A 17,777-nucleotide genomic window follows, 5' to 3' on the forward strand; every position below is an offset into this window, starting at 1 on the left:
GGTAGGGAAGTAAACATATTGCAAGGTAAATGTGTGTAATTGATGTGTGTTAAGCAAAGTAACCAAGGGCAGTGTACATTTTAGCCAATAAGTTTAAATGTGTAACCTCAATTGGTATGAGACCAATTGGAGGTGGAACTAGGCACAAAATTTGCCAACTTTCATTGAGAAAACATACCAAAATTCTGTTTGCAAGGTGACCAAAGAAAATGACCAATTCGGATTAGGTGCAATTAGGACCTGAAAAATGACCAATTGGGTAGCAGTTAGTGTTTAGGCCATAACTCACTCAAAACAGGTCCAATTGACCTGAAATTTTAACCATGAATAGTTAAGACCCATACCTACAAGTCTTATGAAGACACCAAAGCCCAGAAATGACCATAAGCAAGTCAAACAGCTTGCACAAGTTCGGGTCCAAAAACTGGCCGAACCAGAGTTGACCAAATTGACCTAGAATTGACCTAATTTGATACCATTTGACCAGCAACAGTATAATGACCATAAATCGGTCTACTTAACTCGGAATGACCTAAAATTTTGCACCGCGGTCCATAAGACATAGATCTACAAGTTTGTAGTTTTGACCGAAAACCGAAAACCCAGGGAACTAGGCCGTCCGGCTAGGTCAAACTAGTATTCCGGAATCCAGCAAGTTGCATTAAAATGCACTAAACAAGGAAACGAGTTTGGCAAAACGTACCAAACCTAAAACCCTATCGAGTGTGACATATTAATGACACTAAAACCTAATTTACCTAGAAAACATCGAGGGTCGGTATATTAGGTGATTTAGCAAATAAAGGTATTCAGTGAATTGTTTAGCGAACATTATCGTTAGAGGCAAATTAATTTAGCACTGAAACACTTCAAATTGTGTTTCTCAGTTAATAAGGACTCAACAAAAGGGAAAGAAATACTGAGTCAGGACCAGGAGACAAATATCAGAGGTTTGTGCATAACAACTGTTTCTTTTGAATTATTTTTCAATTGAAATAAATATTGACTATTTGTACATTATTGTTTTAAATTGTGGAAATGTGTTTGAATGGATATTTATTGCTTGAAAAGCATTGTAAATGATTTGAAACTGTGAGAAATTGTTTGAATGATATTGATGGATACTCATTGCTTAAAAAGCATTGTAAATGGTTTGAAATTGTGGAAAAATTGGTTTAGTGTGATTTGTGAAAATTGAAGTTAATTATGAATTGTGTTGCCATTTTGTGAATGAAATTATGACTTGGGAAATTTATTGGATTCTCACGAATCATTTGAATAAAATGTTTGGAATTGATTTTGTGTTCACACTTAGCATGACAGTATCATATCATTCCTTCTCCATTTATGGAGTTATGATCGTTTATTTCCTTCTCCATTTATGGAGTCGTGATCGTTTATTTTTCCCTCTCTGGTTTACTAGTTGAGGTGATCAGATGAGTACTCATTATGTAGCTAGCTCCCTTCCTCATTAATTTCGATTAGTGGGGTTGTGATTGCTTTGTCGTGGTGTACAACGCAGCATTGATCGGAAATTTGTGTCATGGCTTGAGTTGTGAATGAATTGGCAACACTGTATTATTAAATTATTTGACTAAATTGTGTTATTATGTGATTTGATAATTTGTGAAATGGAGTTTAAATTCTTATTGACATTTACTGTCTTTTGAATTTAACTATGTTTCGATTACTGAGATTTAATGTGATATTGTGTTAAATTCTTTATGACATTTATTGTCTTGAATTTAATTATGGTTTTACGTATCTATCATTTATTTGAATTATGAATTGCGATTTAAACTTGTATTTGGTTAATGTTGTGCACCACTGAGACATTGTCTCAGCGATAGCTTTTTATTGTTGTGGCAGGTAGACAGACAGATAGGGCAGCAGACTAGGCTACTAATACCGCCAGCGAGAGATTTTTGGGTATAGTGAGTATACCACATTTGGCATTTTGTACTGTAATGTATATTCACTGTATGTATATTTTGTTGTTGGTTTGAGCAGTTGTAAATCCAAATTGTACATTTGACTTGTAAAATAATTATGAGTGGTTTTGGCTTGTACAAATTGTATTATATTTCTCATATCTCAACCTTTGAAAAATCACTATGGAATTGAGTTGATAAATTGTTGTGTTGAGAAATGTGTTGGAGTTGAGATTTGAAAATATATTGAAGTGCTTTTTATCGGTTTTCTGAAGAACTGTTTTATCCAAAATACAGATGGCACTTTGCCAAAATTTTTATAGAAATTCCAAATAGTCCAAATGTGTTAGTTCTATCGCTTCAGTTTAAAAATGTTTGTAACACTTGTAAATAGTGCTCACCACTGTAAAAGAAATAAGAAAAGTTTTTAAAATCCCTTGTAGTGTATTTAATGGGTTATCAGTAGACGGAGTTGGTAATTCATTAGGTATACTACGGGATCATGTTATGCCTTACAGAGGGGTAGGGTGTGACATGTTTTAGTGGTATCAGAGCACAGTTTTTAAATTCTGTTTTCACCTGTTATTTGAATGTTCTTTCTTCATAGTACAACTGCTCAATATCATTGTTTGATACATACAGTACATTACAGTATAAATATGCACTAACGAGAGTAAAAATCCTTGTGTTATTTTTTCAGGAGATCTTAAATCCTCGCATTGACTATGGAAGAGGGTGATCGTTCAGTCGATCAATCTATTGAGGCTGAGGTGCAAGGGGATGCCCCAGGCCTACATAATGTCAGTGGTTCAAGAAGACCCCTGCGATCGCAGTTTCTGCTCGATTCGCTCAGATGGCTGCAATGTTCCAACAAATGGTGTAATGTACCTACTCAAGTCCCAATACAGACACGATGGTACAACCACGTCTCCTACTAGGCAATATGATAAATTGATGAAATATGGGGCTCTGAGTTCAAGGGACATAGATCCTCTAGAAGGTGAGCAGTGGTTAGAGAGGATGGATAGGGTATTCAAGAAACCGCATTGCACAGAGGAGCTCGGTTGAATACTCGGTGTCTTTGTTCTGAGGATGCTTATGATTGGTGGAAAACCATTCCCCACGATCTGGTAGAACCAACGATTGCTAACACGGAATGACTTCCTCGGGAATTGATGTAAATATGTCCCGATGCTTATGTAGACCGAAGCTACAAGAATTCCTAAGTTTGAAACAGGAAGCAAATCGGTGTTGAGTATGAAAGAGAATTTTCCCGCCTGAGCCATTATGCAGTAAGTTTGCTTGCTACCAGCAGGGAGAGATGCAAGAGGTTTGAAACTGGCTTGAAGCCCAGTATCAGAGTACAAGTGATTGGCTTCAAACACACTAACTTCTCTGAACTTGTTTCTCAAGCCCTAGAGTTGGAAAGAATTGAGTTTGAGACTGCTCCTGAGAAAAAGAGATCAGAGAAGACAGAGAAAGAGGGAAAATCTGTAGAACAGAGTTCCAGTGGTCCCACTGGAAAGAGGAAGAACTATGAAAGACACAGCAGAGGTGGCAAGAAGTCTGGTAGGGGAAGACATTCAGGAAGAACTATAAAAGAAATAAGAAAAGTTTTTAAAATCCCTTGTAGTGTATTTAATGGGTTATCAGTAGACGGAGTTGGTAATTCATTAGGTATACTACGGGATCATGTTATGCCTTACAGAGGGGTAGGGTGTGACACAAACAATTAACTAAGTTAATTAGACTAGATTACCAAGATTTAAATTGAAATTGCTAATTATAAAATTGGGAGGAATTAAATCTAAATTCAATAAAAATTAAAGTGATTCTAGAGATAGGATTTTCAATATTGTTTGCATGTGGTTTATCCCTAATTTAGCCAAACACATGAGAATTGCAGTTTTGAGGGAAATCAATTCTTAGTTCTTTGGAACCTTTTTCAAGCATTTCAAAGTTGGTATTCATTAAATCAAACCCTGTTTTCACGGTATTTCAAACCTAACAAAAACCTAATTAAAACTCTAATTGATTTTTGAAATTCTCCTTAATCCTCTTAGCTTATCTCTAACACTAAGAAAACTAAGTTTATTGCAAGATTATCTATCCCAAACATTCACTTTTCATTCCATCTGTCAAGGATTAAAACTTAACTTAATGAGGGCCCATTTATCAAGCAAGGCAACAAGCTCACAAGTAATAAATCAAAATGCAAAAAATCTCATTTAAATGACTAAATTAGTTCAAAACCATATTACAAAGCAATATTTACAAACCCATCTCTAGAATCTCAAAGATGTACTCACAAATCATGGTTTCAAGACAAACCCAAGCATAGAAATGAAGAAATAATGAAAATCTAAGCTAAGGAATAGAAAAACCCAGTAGAATAATGATGAATCTGCTGCTAGAGAGTTGCAGAAATGTCCTCTGCTGCTACTGCAAAACTAGACTTCACGAGCTCCTCTTCCTTTCCTTCTTTCTTGCCAAAAATCTCTCTCTTTCTCCTTATGGAAAAAAAGATAAAAAGAAGCTTTTATATGGTTCAGAGGCCTACCCTAGAATGGGTAAAAAGGTAGAAGATTCTGGAGAAAGTGATGTATTAAATCAGAAGAACGAAAATGCCACGTCAGCCATTTTCAGTAAAACGACACCAGCTGAATCGGTTGTGTCACGGGTTGTGTCGCAGGTTGTGAAACCTGCTGCCTGAGAAAAACTGCATATCTAACAATCGACACAACCTGAGACATAAGCTGTGTCGCAGGTTGTGTCACTTTCAGCCTCTTTAACTCAACTTCAAAATTTTTGCAATTCAACTCTAATTTCTTCCAAATGGCTGCTCTAATCAAAATACACCAAATTTCACCAAATTTAACCTACAAAACAAATAAATTATAACAATAAAACTAAGAAGTGTAAAATTGCAAAATTGACTAAATATATGCAGTAATAGCTATGAACAAGGGTAAATTATGTGTAAAAATTATATCTAAATGATGATATAAAATGCATGCATCATTGGGGAAAACCCTCCTACTGAATAACTTGTATAATTTTCCTTTGGAATAAATTCCAATTTCTTTATTGATCGGTTTTTGATGAGATCGGAAAAATACCAAACTAAGAACAAATGAGCATTAATTCAATCCCCAATTAATTGGATAAGTCCAATCACAAATCTTAAGATCAGTTATCGAACATGACTGCTTAAAGAGCTGGGTGAATATTAAGCGCAAAGATGAGATCAGGAAACCTGAAAATACTTTATTTGAGACCAGCTCTCTATCCAATTTTGCTAGGTTCAGGATCACTCAGAGAGCGGATAAGATATTGGTTAAATATTTGAACAATGTGAGAGAGATCTGATCCTAAAACTACCTGAAAGTACCTGAAGTTTGGAGTGAGGGGGTCGGAAAACTAGATGCAGACTGATGGCTTGGCAATTAATCAAAACAGGCCGAACAAACATAAAGATCGAACAATCCTTTATTTGTTCATGAGATCATATAGACTCTGGATTTATTATTCATCTGAAAACAAGTTATTGTGGGTTCATGTGACACCCCTTACCCGTCTACAGTATATCCGAGTAAGATATGTCACACGGTGTACCGGAACACTCTATTTTATCTTAATCATTTTTATTCTTCCTTAATTAATTTTTATCATAGTTTTGAATATAACTTGTGAAATATAATTCATTTAAGTCATTTATTGAAATTATAATTTATTTGAGGTTTCGAAAATTTTATAGAAAATCCGGCAGAGTACCGGCTAAAAATGGAGAAAACAGTTCTTCAAAACCTGTGAAAAACACTTCCAATATTTTCAATCAATCCCAAACTCCATTTCATCAACAAAATCTCAATATGTTTTTCAACAACATTTCCATTTCTCAATCATTCATCTCATATGATAATCATGTAAAAGTCATAAATAAATGTTCACTTTTTCATTCATAAACACAATTTCTACTATTTACATTAATACCAAAATACATTACATAAGTTTCAATTACATATGAGAAAATAAAAGTTAATTACAAAATATCAAAATAAAACCTAGTGTCCTACCAATGCACTGAAGATGGTGAGGTGACACGGATACTATGCAGAGTGCGGGGAGGTCTCACCGATGCGTGGTCTACTGGGCTGTCGGTCAGTATCTCCAGAACCTACGTGCGGCAAAAGCAACGTGCTAAGCAATAATGCTTAGTGGTGCCAATAATAAAATAAAAAGAAATAACAGAAAATAAATATGTAGTGAATGTATTGATGTCTCATTGTAAATAAATTTTCGTTGAGTATTTGTAGTCATACTTATTTTGTACTGGTTATATTCATTATTTCTTTAAATTTATCCACTTTCATTTTTGGTTGCCCAAGTAACCTATACTGGACGACTGGACTGGATAAACGGGTAAACTAGCACTGGGTATCAAGTACCTCGGGCCGTCACACCATCGGTCACACATGTATCTCCCGGTGTGCAACAGAACAGCTAATAAGCTGTAATAATATTAGACACAAGGCCAAGTCTCAACACAATGTCAGAATGGCTAAAAGCCATGAAATCACAGAATGGCATAATGCCATGTGCAGTACTGCTAACTGAACCGTATTGGCATGCCAAACTATCCAAACCAATCTTGTTAGGTATACTAGGGCCTTTTACACTTTTGAATTTTATAATTTTTGAATTTTAAGCTTTGGTGTTACTATTCACTTCATTAGTCAACCAAAATGTTGACTTTTGCATAGAAAATAGGTACATTGGTTTTAATACTCCCAACATATCACATTTTGCATTCAAAATTTGTTGGTATTGGTTGCCAATACCATTTCTAAGTTTTAAGTTAATGGGGCAGAATTTTCAGTTTTGAAACCTTATTTTTACTATTCCATTAGTTACTGTTGCAGTGGGAATTTGGAAAAATGATAAACATGAAAGTTGTTACTTATTTTATCTAGTTGAATTTATTTTTTTGAGTCACTCCATTTGGAGTTTTGTAGCTCAAGTTATGGTCCAAAAACCACAGCTAGCCGGATTGGGATTTTTCTGGACTGACCATATCTGATCACGATGAGCAAAGGATCGCAACTCCCTTGTTGGATAGGTTCTGGTCATAATTTGGGATAGGTTTCTTCATGAAAGTTGTTGGTATATATCTTAGCTAGTTGTTGGTAAAGTTTCAGGTCAATTGGACCATTCTACACTGAGTTATGGCCAAATGAACAATCACTGTTCATTTGGTCATTCTGCAGAAACAGGTTGCAGGACACCCGGATTGGGGCAAGTTTTTGGTCCACTTGGTTTGGTCTTATGGGCATGGTTTCTTCACCAAAGTTGTGCCATTATGTGTCTAGTTTCATTTCCAATTGGCCAAACACCAATTGAACTTACACAACCCAAGTTATGGCTGCCCAAACAGGCTGGAGTCACATCCAAGCCTACAAGTCTCACTAGGCAGCATACCAAATCAGTTTTCTAATGCTACAATTCACTCCAAGTTGTGGTTAATTTACCTCAAATAGTCACTAATTGACCATTAGAATGTTCATTCACCATTACATAAGAAAAGTCCAAATTTCTCTCTAAAACCCTAATTCTCCATTCCAATTCTCACAACATACCTTAGTTAAACACACTAATTCATTATCAATATATATATACACTTTAAACACCATCTCTAGTCCAATCTAAACCCATCAAAACAATCAAAATCACCACCCCCTATAGGCTGCCAAAATTGACCATATACCCTAGCATGCATATTTCTCTTCAATTCCCACAAATTCCTAGCCTAACTTAGTGTCTTAACATGGATATCCAAAGAAAGAAAGAGAAAGATGGCACTAACCTTAGTAGGGCAGAATTTTCTCTTGTAAATTCTTCACTTTCTTTTGTTTTCTTGGCTTCCAAACACTCTAGCAAGGTTGGGTGACAAATTTTAGTGAAGGACTTTATAGAATTTGGGGTGAGAAATCAAAGGATTGAAGGTATGAGAGAATGAGAGTTATGGAGGAAGAAGGAGAAAACTCATGGCTGGCTGAAGAAGAAGGAGAAACACCAGAATTTTTTGGTCCATTTTGTCTCTTTTAATTGCTTTAAGAAGGCTTGTTGAATGGTGATTGGTGGAGGCCTTCCTAATGACATCATGTGATGTCATATTTAGGTATTTCTTTCATTTTCTTTTCTTCTTTTCTCTACTCATTTTCAATTCAATTTTTAACAATATTTATTCATATTTTAGATCATAATAATTATTTACTTAACTGGACAAGTCGGCCAAAAATCACCTGTGAAGGTGAAATGACCAAAATGCCCTCCGTTTGGCTTAACGGGCTAGAATTGTCTGTACCGATTGAAATTTTTTTCTATGTATTTTCTTGGCATTCTAATGCCATAAGAACCTCTGTAGCCCTTCTCTAGAGTCCCAGAAATTATTTTATAATTTTTCCCTCGGGTCTAGGGCTCCTAGTTGCGAGAACCGCAACTTCTCACTAGGTTACCCATCGCTAGGGCACCGGCTCATTTAACTTGATTGTATTTTATTTCTAAAATTTTTCCTAAATTTTTCTTATTAATATTTGAGTTAATTATGGTTCCTCACTTTAGTTTAAATATTTTCCAGACGTTCTAGGTGTCAGGATGACATCAGTCACCGGACGAGAGAATGTACGGAGTTGCTCTTCCCCTCTAATTTAAATTTCGTCCTCGAAATTTACCTGATGCAAATAGTTGAGGGAACTGTTGCTTCATCGTCTCTTCACTTTCCCAAGTTGCCTCTTCGGTGTTATGGTGCCTCCAAAGCACTTTCACCAGCGGAATCTGCTTATTCCTCAATTCTTTCACTTCCCGAGCCAGAATTCTTATGGGTTCTTCTTCATATGTCAAATCTGGTTGTACTTCAATTTCTTCCATGGAGATGACATGTGAAGGATCTGAGCGGTATCTTCTTAGCATAGACACGTGGAACACATTGTGGATCTTGTCCAGCTCTGGTGGTAAAGTTAGCCTATAGGCCACTGGACCCACACGTTCAATGATTTCATGTGGGCCAATGAACCTAGGGCTTAACTTACCTTTTCTTTCAAACCTCAGTACCTTCTTCCACGGTGACACCTTGAGGAACACTTTGTCGCCAACCGCATATTCTATTTCTTTTCTCTTCAAGTCGGCATAGGATTTCTGTCTATCTGAGGCAACCTTCAGATTGGCTTTGATTAGTTTTACTTTCTCCTCAGTTTGTTTCACCAAGTTTGGCCCTACCAGTTTGTCTTCGCCCAATTCAGTCCAGCACACTGGAGTTATACATTTCCTCCCATCAAGTGCTTCATACGGGGCCATTTGGATACTAGCTTGATAGCTATTATTGTATACAAATTCTGCCAGTGGGAGGTATCTATCCCAACTTCCCTCAAACTCAATGACACAACTCCTCTGCATATCCTTAAGGACCTGACATATATTTCATGTTATTATTATCATTTTAGTTCAATATTTGTATTAATTCAATTGGTTCAATTGTTTACCTGGATTACTCTTTCTGATTGCCCATCCGTTTGAGGATGGAAAGCTGTGCTAAAGTGGAGTTGTGTACCCAAGGATTCATGCAACTTCTTCCAGAATCTCGATGTAAACCTTGGGTCTCGATCAGATATGATGGAAAGTGGAATTCCATGTAGTCTAACTATCTCACTGATATACAATTCTGCTAACTTCTCCAGTGAGTAGTCAGTCCTAACTGGAAGAAAGTGTGCTGACTTCGTCAATCTATCTACTATCACCCATACTGCATCATGTTTCTTCTGGGTGAGAGGTAGACCACTTACAAAATCCATGGTGACCCGATCCCATTTCCATTCAGGTATGCGTATAGGCTGTAGCAAACCTGATGGAACTTGATGTTCTGCCTTAACTTGCTGACATGTCAAGCATTTAGTCACATAGTCAGCTATGTCCTTCTTCATACCAGGCCACCAATACTGAAGTTTCAGATCATGATACATTTTTGTACTTCCTGGGTGCATAGCATAAACACTGGTATGTGCCTCTTTCAGAATCGGCCTTCAATTCCCCATCATCTGGTACACATACTCTTCCTTTGTAGTACAGACACCCATCTGCTTTCACCTCATAGTCAGTTGTTTTTCCCTCTGAGATTTTACTCATAATAGCCATTAACTTTTCATCTGCCTTTTGCCCATCTAAAATCTGCTGTAGCAAGTTTGGCCTCACTTGCAACTCAGCCAAAATAGCTCCATCTCGAACTAAAGATAAACGGGCATTCAATGATCTCAAAGTTGTGATGGACTTTCTGCTCAAAGCATCAGCAACTACATTTGCCTTCCCAGGATGGTAGTCAATTACACAATCATAGTCCTTCAGGAACTCAATCCATCGTCTTTGTCTAAGGTTGAGCTCCTTCTGGGTTGGCAAGTATTTTAGGCTTTTGTGGTCTGTGTAAATGTAGCACTTTTCACCATACAAGTAATGCCTCCATATCTTCAATGCGAAGATAATTGCTGCAAGCTCTAGATCATGGGTAGGGTAATTCTGTTCATGTGGCCTTAGCTGTCTGGAAGCATAAGCGACCACCTTTCCCTCTTGCATCAATACACACCCTAACCCATTATGAGAGGCATCACTGTAGACCACAAAGTCCTTTCCTGACACTGGCTGTGTTAATACTGGTGCCTCTATCAACATAGCCTTCAACTTCTCAAAACTAGTTTGACACTTGTCATTCCAATCAAATCTGACATTCTTGTGTAACAACTTGGTCATTGGAGCAGCTATTAAGGAAAATCCCTTCACAAAACTCCTGTAATACCCAGCTAGCCCCAAGAAGCTTCTGACCTCAGTTGTATTTCTAGGAGGCTTCCATTCCATCACTGCTTCTATTTTCTTGGGATCCACTCTAATCCCATCAGCTGACACTATGTGTCCAAGGAATGCAATTTCATTTAACCAGAAGTCACACTTTGACAACTTAGCATACAGCTTCTTTTCTCTTAGGGTTTGCAGAACAAACCTCAAATGTTCATCATGCTCTTCCCTGGTCTTGGAATACACCAAAATATCATCAATAAAGACCACTACGAACCGATCTAGGTATGGATGGAAGATACGGTTCATAAGGTCCATAAATGCCGCAGGTGCATTTGTTAGGCCAAAGGGCATCACTAGGAACTCATAATGCCCATATCGAGTCCTGAATGCAGTCTTTGGCACATCTGCATCCTTCACCCTCAACTGATGATACCCTGATCTGAATTTTAGAAAATACTCCTGCTCCCTTCAACTGATCAAATAGATCATCAATTCTAGGCAACGGATATTTGTTCTTCACAGTCACTTTATTCAACTGCCGGTAATCGATGCATAACCTCAAAGTCCCATCTTTCTTCTTTACAAACAGCACTGGAGCTCCCCATGGTGACACACTGGGGCGTATGAACCCCTTATCAAGCAACTCTTGCAACTGAGTTTTCAACTCCCTCAATTCAGTGGGTGCCATCCTATAAGGAGCAATGGAAATGGGTGCTGTACCCGGCATTACCTCAATAGCAAACTCGACTTCCCTTTCTGGTGGCAAACCAGGCAATTCTTCAGGGAACACATCTGGGAGTCTTTTACTGTGGGTATGTCACACAGATCTGGCTTAGCCTGCCTAGTATCCACTACATGTGCTAGGTAGGCTTCACAGCCTTTTCTCATCAGTTTTCTTGCAGCTGTGGCTGAGATAACATTGGACAGGAAATCTGTCCTTTCACCCACAATAGTGATTTCATTACCCTCAGAAGTTTTCAGAGAAATTCTCTTCAATTTGCAATCAACTATTGCCTGATGACGTGATAACTAGTCCATTCCCAAAATCACGTCAAACTCGTGGAAGGGCAACTCAATTAGATCTGCCGAGAATTCATACCCCTGAATCCTTAACGGGCAACCCTTGTACACTTTGTTCACCACTACACTGTGGCCTAATGGATTAGTGACCAAAATGTCTTGGTCACTCTCCCCTACTAATATCCCCCTTTCTATAGGTAAGTTGATGCAGACGTATGAATGAGTGGATCCTGGATCCACTAATGCATGCACAGATGTATTGTAGAGGGAGAACGTACCCCTGATAACGTCCGGGGCATCTTGCTCCTCCTGAGCTCTCATGGCATAGGCTCGCGGCGGTGGTCCGCCTCGAGCCTCTCTGGCTCGGTCTGAGCCTCTGTGATGGTCCCACTGCATCAGATTTGCTAGATTTTCTACCCCTTTGTGGTGCAGGAGCAGGTATGTCTGCTTGTGTTGGAGCAGCTGTAGTAGTTCTGCGTGGATAGTTCCTCAACTGATGCTCTGTTGACCCACACCTTAGCGAGCACCGATCACTCTCAACACTCCCCCTTATGCCACTTCGTAATGTGGACATGCGAAGTTCTTGGGATTGGTCCCTGAACCCCATCCCTGGAGAGTTGCCCACTGATGGTGTGGGTGACCTCTCCTAGGGGTAAGCGTGGCACAGGCCCCAGGGTGACCCTGACCTTGTGGTTGACCTGAACTCTGTACAGGTGGACCCTTGAACTTTTTCCCAAGTGCAGGAGATGAACTAGACTGACCTGGGCTCCTCTTCTGCTGTCTCTCTCTTCTGGTCTGCTCACTTATTCTTACTTTCTCAACTTTTATTGAAGCTTCCACTAACTTGGTGAAGTCGGTGATTCCCAAGGCAGTGATCATAATCTTTATGTTGTCATTTAATCCCTCTTCAAATCTCTTACACCGTTCGGCCTCATTAGGGACTATCTCCCTCCCATAGCGGCTTAATCTGACAAATTCTTTTTCATACTCGGCCACTTCAACTGTCTCTGTATCAGATTAATGAATTCCCTTCTTCTCTCTTCCAGGTATACACTACCCACATATTTCTTCTTGAATTCAGAGAGGAAGAAGTCCCAAGTTATTACTTCTGGCTGTACTTCACTGGACACCGTATCCCACCATTCATATGCATCATCTTGCAATAGAGATACAGCAGCTTCTAGATTTTGCTCTGGAGTGCAGTGGAGTTGTTTTAAAACTCTGCCTGTTCTGTTCAACCAATTTTCGGCTGCAACAGAATCATCTTCTCTCTTGCCAAAGAAGTCCACTGCTCCAAATTTTCTCAATTTTTCCAGGTGTGATTTCGGTTGTGGAGGTGGTGGTGGTGGCCTTACCCCAGCCATTTGTTTGAAGAATTCAGCCATTTGTTGGAACACGGCCTTTGGAGGCTGAACAGGCTCTGCTTGAGCTGGCGGAGCAGGTTCTCCCCTACCCCCAGTCTCAGCTGCTGCAGGTGGAGCATGACTCTCCACTTCCTCCTCAACTGCCCTCTGAGATGTAGGGTCCATATCCTATTCAAAATAACAAAGACAAACAGATCTGCATTAGTGTCACCTCAACTCTTACAAATGCAATGCATGGTATGGACTCAATCTAAGCCCAGAAACGCCTAAACCGTGCTCTGATACCACTAAATGTGACACCCCTTACCCGTCTACATGATATCCGAGTAAGATATGTCACACGGTGTACCGGAACACTCTATTTTATCTTAATCATTTTTATTCTTCCTTAATTAATTTTTATCATAGTTTTGAATATAACTTGTGAAATATAATTCATTTAAGTCATTTATTGAAATTATAATTTATTTGAGGTTTCGAAAATTTTATAGAAAATCCAGCAGAGTACCGGCTAAAAATGGAGAAAACAGTTCTTCGAAACCTGTGAAAAACACTTCTAATATTTTCAATCAATCCCAAACTCCATTTCATCAACAAAATCTCAATATGTTTTTCAACAACATTTCCATTTCTCAATCATTCATCTCATATGATAATCATGTAAAAGTCATAAATAAATGTTCACTTTTTCATTCATAAACACAATTTCTACTATTTACATTAATACCAAAATACATTACATAAGTTTCAATTACATATGAGAAAATAAAAGTTAATTACAAAATAACAAAATAAAACCTAGTGTCCTACCAAAGCACTGAAGATGGTGAGGTGACACGGACACTATGCAGAGCTGCAGGAGGTCTCACCCAGTCTGTGGTCTACTGGGCTGTCGGTCAGTATCTCCAGAACCTACGCGCGGCAAAAGCAACGTGCTAAGCAATAATGCTTAGTGGTGCCAATAATAAAATAAAAAGAAATAACAGAAAATAAATATGTAGTGAATGTATTGATGTCTCATTGTAAATAAATTTTCATTGAGTATTTATAGTCGTACTTATTTTGTACTGGTTATATTCATTATTTCTTTAAATTTATCTACTTTCATTTTTGGTTGCCCAAGTAACCTATACTGGACGACTGGACTGGATAAACGGGTAAACTGGCACTGGGTATCAAGTACCTCGGGCCGTCACACCATCGGTCACATATGTATCTCCCGGTGTGCAACAGAACAGCTAATAAGCTGTAATAATATTAGGCACAAGGCCAAGTCTCAACACAATGTCAGAATGGCTAAAAGCCATGAAATCATAGAATGACATAATGCCATGTGCAGTACTGCTAACTGAACCGTATTGGCATGCCAAACTATCCAAACCAATCTTGTTAGGTATACTAGGGCCTTTTACACTTTTGAATTTTATAATTTTTGAATTTTAAGCTTTGGTGTTACTATTCACTTCATTAGTCAACCAAAATGTTGACTTTTGCATAGAAAATAGGTACATTGGTTTTAATACTCCCAACATATCACATTTTGCATTCAAAATTTGTTGGTATTGGTTGCCAATACCATTTCTAAGTTTTAAGTTAATGGGGTAGAATTTTCAATTTTGATACCTTATTTTTACTATTCCATTAGTTACTGTTGCAGTGTGAATTTGGAAAAATGATAAACATAAAAGTTTTTCCTTATTTTATCTAGTTGAATTTATTTTTTTGAATCACTCCATTTGGAGTTTTGTAGCTCAAGTTATGGTCCAAAAACCACAGCTGGCCGGATTGGGATTTTTCTGGACTGACCATATCTACAGTGCAGTGAACAGTGATTGCAACTCCCTTGTTGGATAGGTTCTGGTCATAATTTGGGGTAGTTTTCTTCATGAAAGTTGTTGGTCTATATCTTAGCTAGTTGCTGGTAAACTTTCAGGTCAATTGGACCATTCTACACTGAGTTATGGCCAAATGAACAATCACTGTTCATTTGGTCATTCTGCAGAAACAGGTTGCAGGACACCCGGATTGGGGCAAGTTTTTGGTCCACTTGGTTTGGTCTTATGGGCATGGTTTCTTCACCAAAGTTGTGCCACTATGTGTCTAGTTTCATGTCCAATTGGCCAAACACCAATTGAACTTACACAGCCCAAGTTATGGCTGTCCAAACAGGCTGGACTCACATCCAAGCCTGCAAGTCTCACTAGGCAGCATACCAAATCGGTTTTCTAATGCTACAATTCACTCCAAGTTGTGGTCAATTTACCTCAAATGGTCACTAATTGACCATTAGAATGTTCATTCACCATTACATAAGCAAAGTCCAAATTTCTCTCCAAAACCCTAATTCTCCATTCCAATTCTCACAACATACCTTAGTTAAACACACTAATTCATTATCAATATATATATACACTTTAAACACCATCTCTAGTCCACTCTAAACCCATCAAAACAATCAAAATCACCACCCCCTATAGGCTGCCAAAATTGACCATATACCCTAGCATGCATATTTCTCTTCAATTCCCACAAATTCCTAGCCTAACTTAGTGTCTTAACATGGATATCCAAAGAAAGAAAGAGAAAGATGGCACTAACCTTAGTAGGGCAGAATTTTCTCTTGTAAATTCTTCACTTTCTTTTGTTTTCTTGGCTGCCAAACACTCTAGCAAGGTTGGGTGACAAATTTTAGCAAAGGACTTTATAGAATTTGGGGTGAGAAATCAAAGGATTGAAGGTATGAGAGAATGAGAGTTATGGAGGAGGAAGGAGAAAACTCACGGCTGGCTGAAGAACAAGGAGAAACACCAGAATTTTTTGGTCCATTTTGTCTCTTTTAATTGCTTTAAGAAGGCTTGTTGAATGGTGATTGGTGGAGGCCTTCCTAATGACATCATGTGATGTCATATTTAGGTATTTCTTTCATTTTCTTTTCTTCTTTTCTCTACTCATTTTCAATTCAATTTTTAACAATATTTATTCATATTTTAGATCATAATAATTATTTACTTAACTGGACAAGTCGGCTAAAAATCACCTGTGAAGGCGAAATGACCAAAATGCCATCCGTTTGGCTTAACGGGCCAGAATTGTCTGTACCGATTGAAATTTTTTTTCTAAGTATTTTCTTGGCATTCTAATGCCATAAGAACCTCTATAGCCCTTCTCTGGAGTCCCAGAAATTATTTTATAATTTTTCGCCCGGGTCTAGGGCTCCTAGTTGCGAGAACCGCAACTTCTCACTAGGTTACCCATCGCTAGGGCACCGGCTCATTTAACTTGGTTGTATTTTATTTCTAAAATTTTTCCTAAATTTTTCTTATTAATATTTGAGTTAATTATGGTTCCTCACTTTAGTTTAAATATTTTTTCAGACGTTCTAGCTGTCCGGACCGACACTCGTCACCGGGACAGTAGAATGTACGGAGTTGCTACAGGGAGGGTTTTACAGTTCAGAGAAAATGACTGAGATCAAGTGAATGGTAGAGATCGGATAAAACGCCTACAAGGGAGATCGACTGAAATCCGAGTTGTGATTAAAGATCAGCCCAAAATGTGGTGTTTACAATTATACCCTTTGTAAATTTTCTTTTGACGTATATGCACATGTATATATGTTTGTATGTATGTATGTAAAGGACTTGAGTAGTTGTATAAAGTGTTGAAATTTTACTTTTGGTTTATGTAAAATTTGTAATGTAAACTTGTTTATTCTGATTAATACAATATTTAAGTTTCTTTTAAAATTTTCAATTAATGAATTACTTCCCGCTTGATTGAGTTGATGAGATTGGATGGTGTTGGTTTTAATGGAGTGGTGGTTATTACATCTATTGGGAGTGTTTTAACAAGTTTTGAAGAACTGTTTTCTCAATTTTTAGACGGAACTCTGCCAAAATTTCTATAAAAATTTCAAAAATTATGAAATGATCAAAATTATATTTATGATATAAACCCCATTTAAAAACTCTTTAATAGTTATTTGTCATTTCTTTACACTTTAAAAGGAATTGAAATTGTTTAAAATCCCTTGTAATATATTTAATGGATTATCGGTAGGCGAAGTACGGTAATTAATTGGATATGTTACGGGATCATGTCATGCTTTATATAGGGATAAGGTGTGACACACTTAAAAGAAATAGGATCAGTACAGAGACTAGACTCAACAAAACTAAGCAAAGAATCTTGAAAATCATAAAACCGTACATCTCTAAGGATAGCTAAGATAGAGATGTTAAGTCCTTCTTTAGTTAAGGGCTTTATTCCTACTTGACCTAATCTTTCATGGATGTAGTTGTATCCTTTGGCTTTGTTCTTGTTCAAGGACAAGGAAGTTAAAAGTTTTATGATCTCAAAAGGCTTTGTGATATGGATGTCTCTTTCCTCTGTTTTAATGTTATAGTCAGTTTTACTAAGGAAGTTAAACTTGCTTTATTTATAAATCTAATCTTTCTGAACTTTAGGAAGTTTCCAATTATCTATTAACTTTTCAAAATCTTTAATAATTAATTCTTCACTGTTTATTATCTTCTCCCCTGTTCCAAAGGTCGAAGAGCTGGAAACAAATTGATTCCTGCAAAATATATCCATGATTTAAACAATTTAATTAATACATTCCCTA

Source organism: Hevea brasiliensis, chromosome 2, assembly GCF_030052815.1.
Source record: "Hevea brasiliensis isolate MT/VB/25A 57/8 chromosome 2, ASM3005281v1, whole genome shotgun sequence".
NCBI lineage: Eukaryota > Viridiplantae > Streptophyta > Magnoliopsida > Malpighiales > Euphorbiaceae > Hevea > Hevea brasiliensis.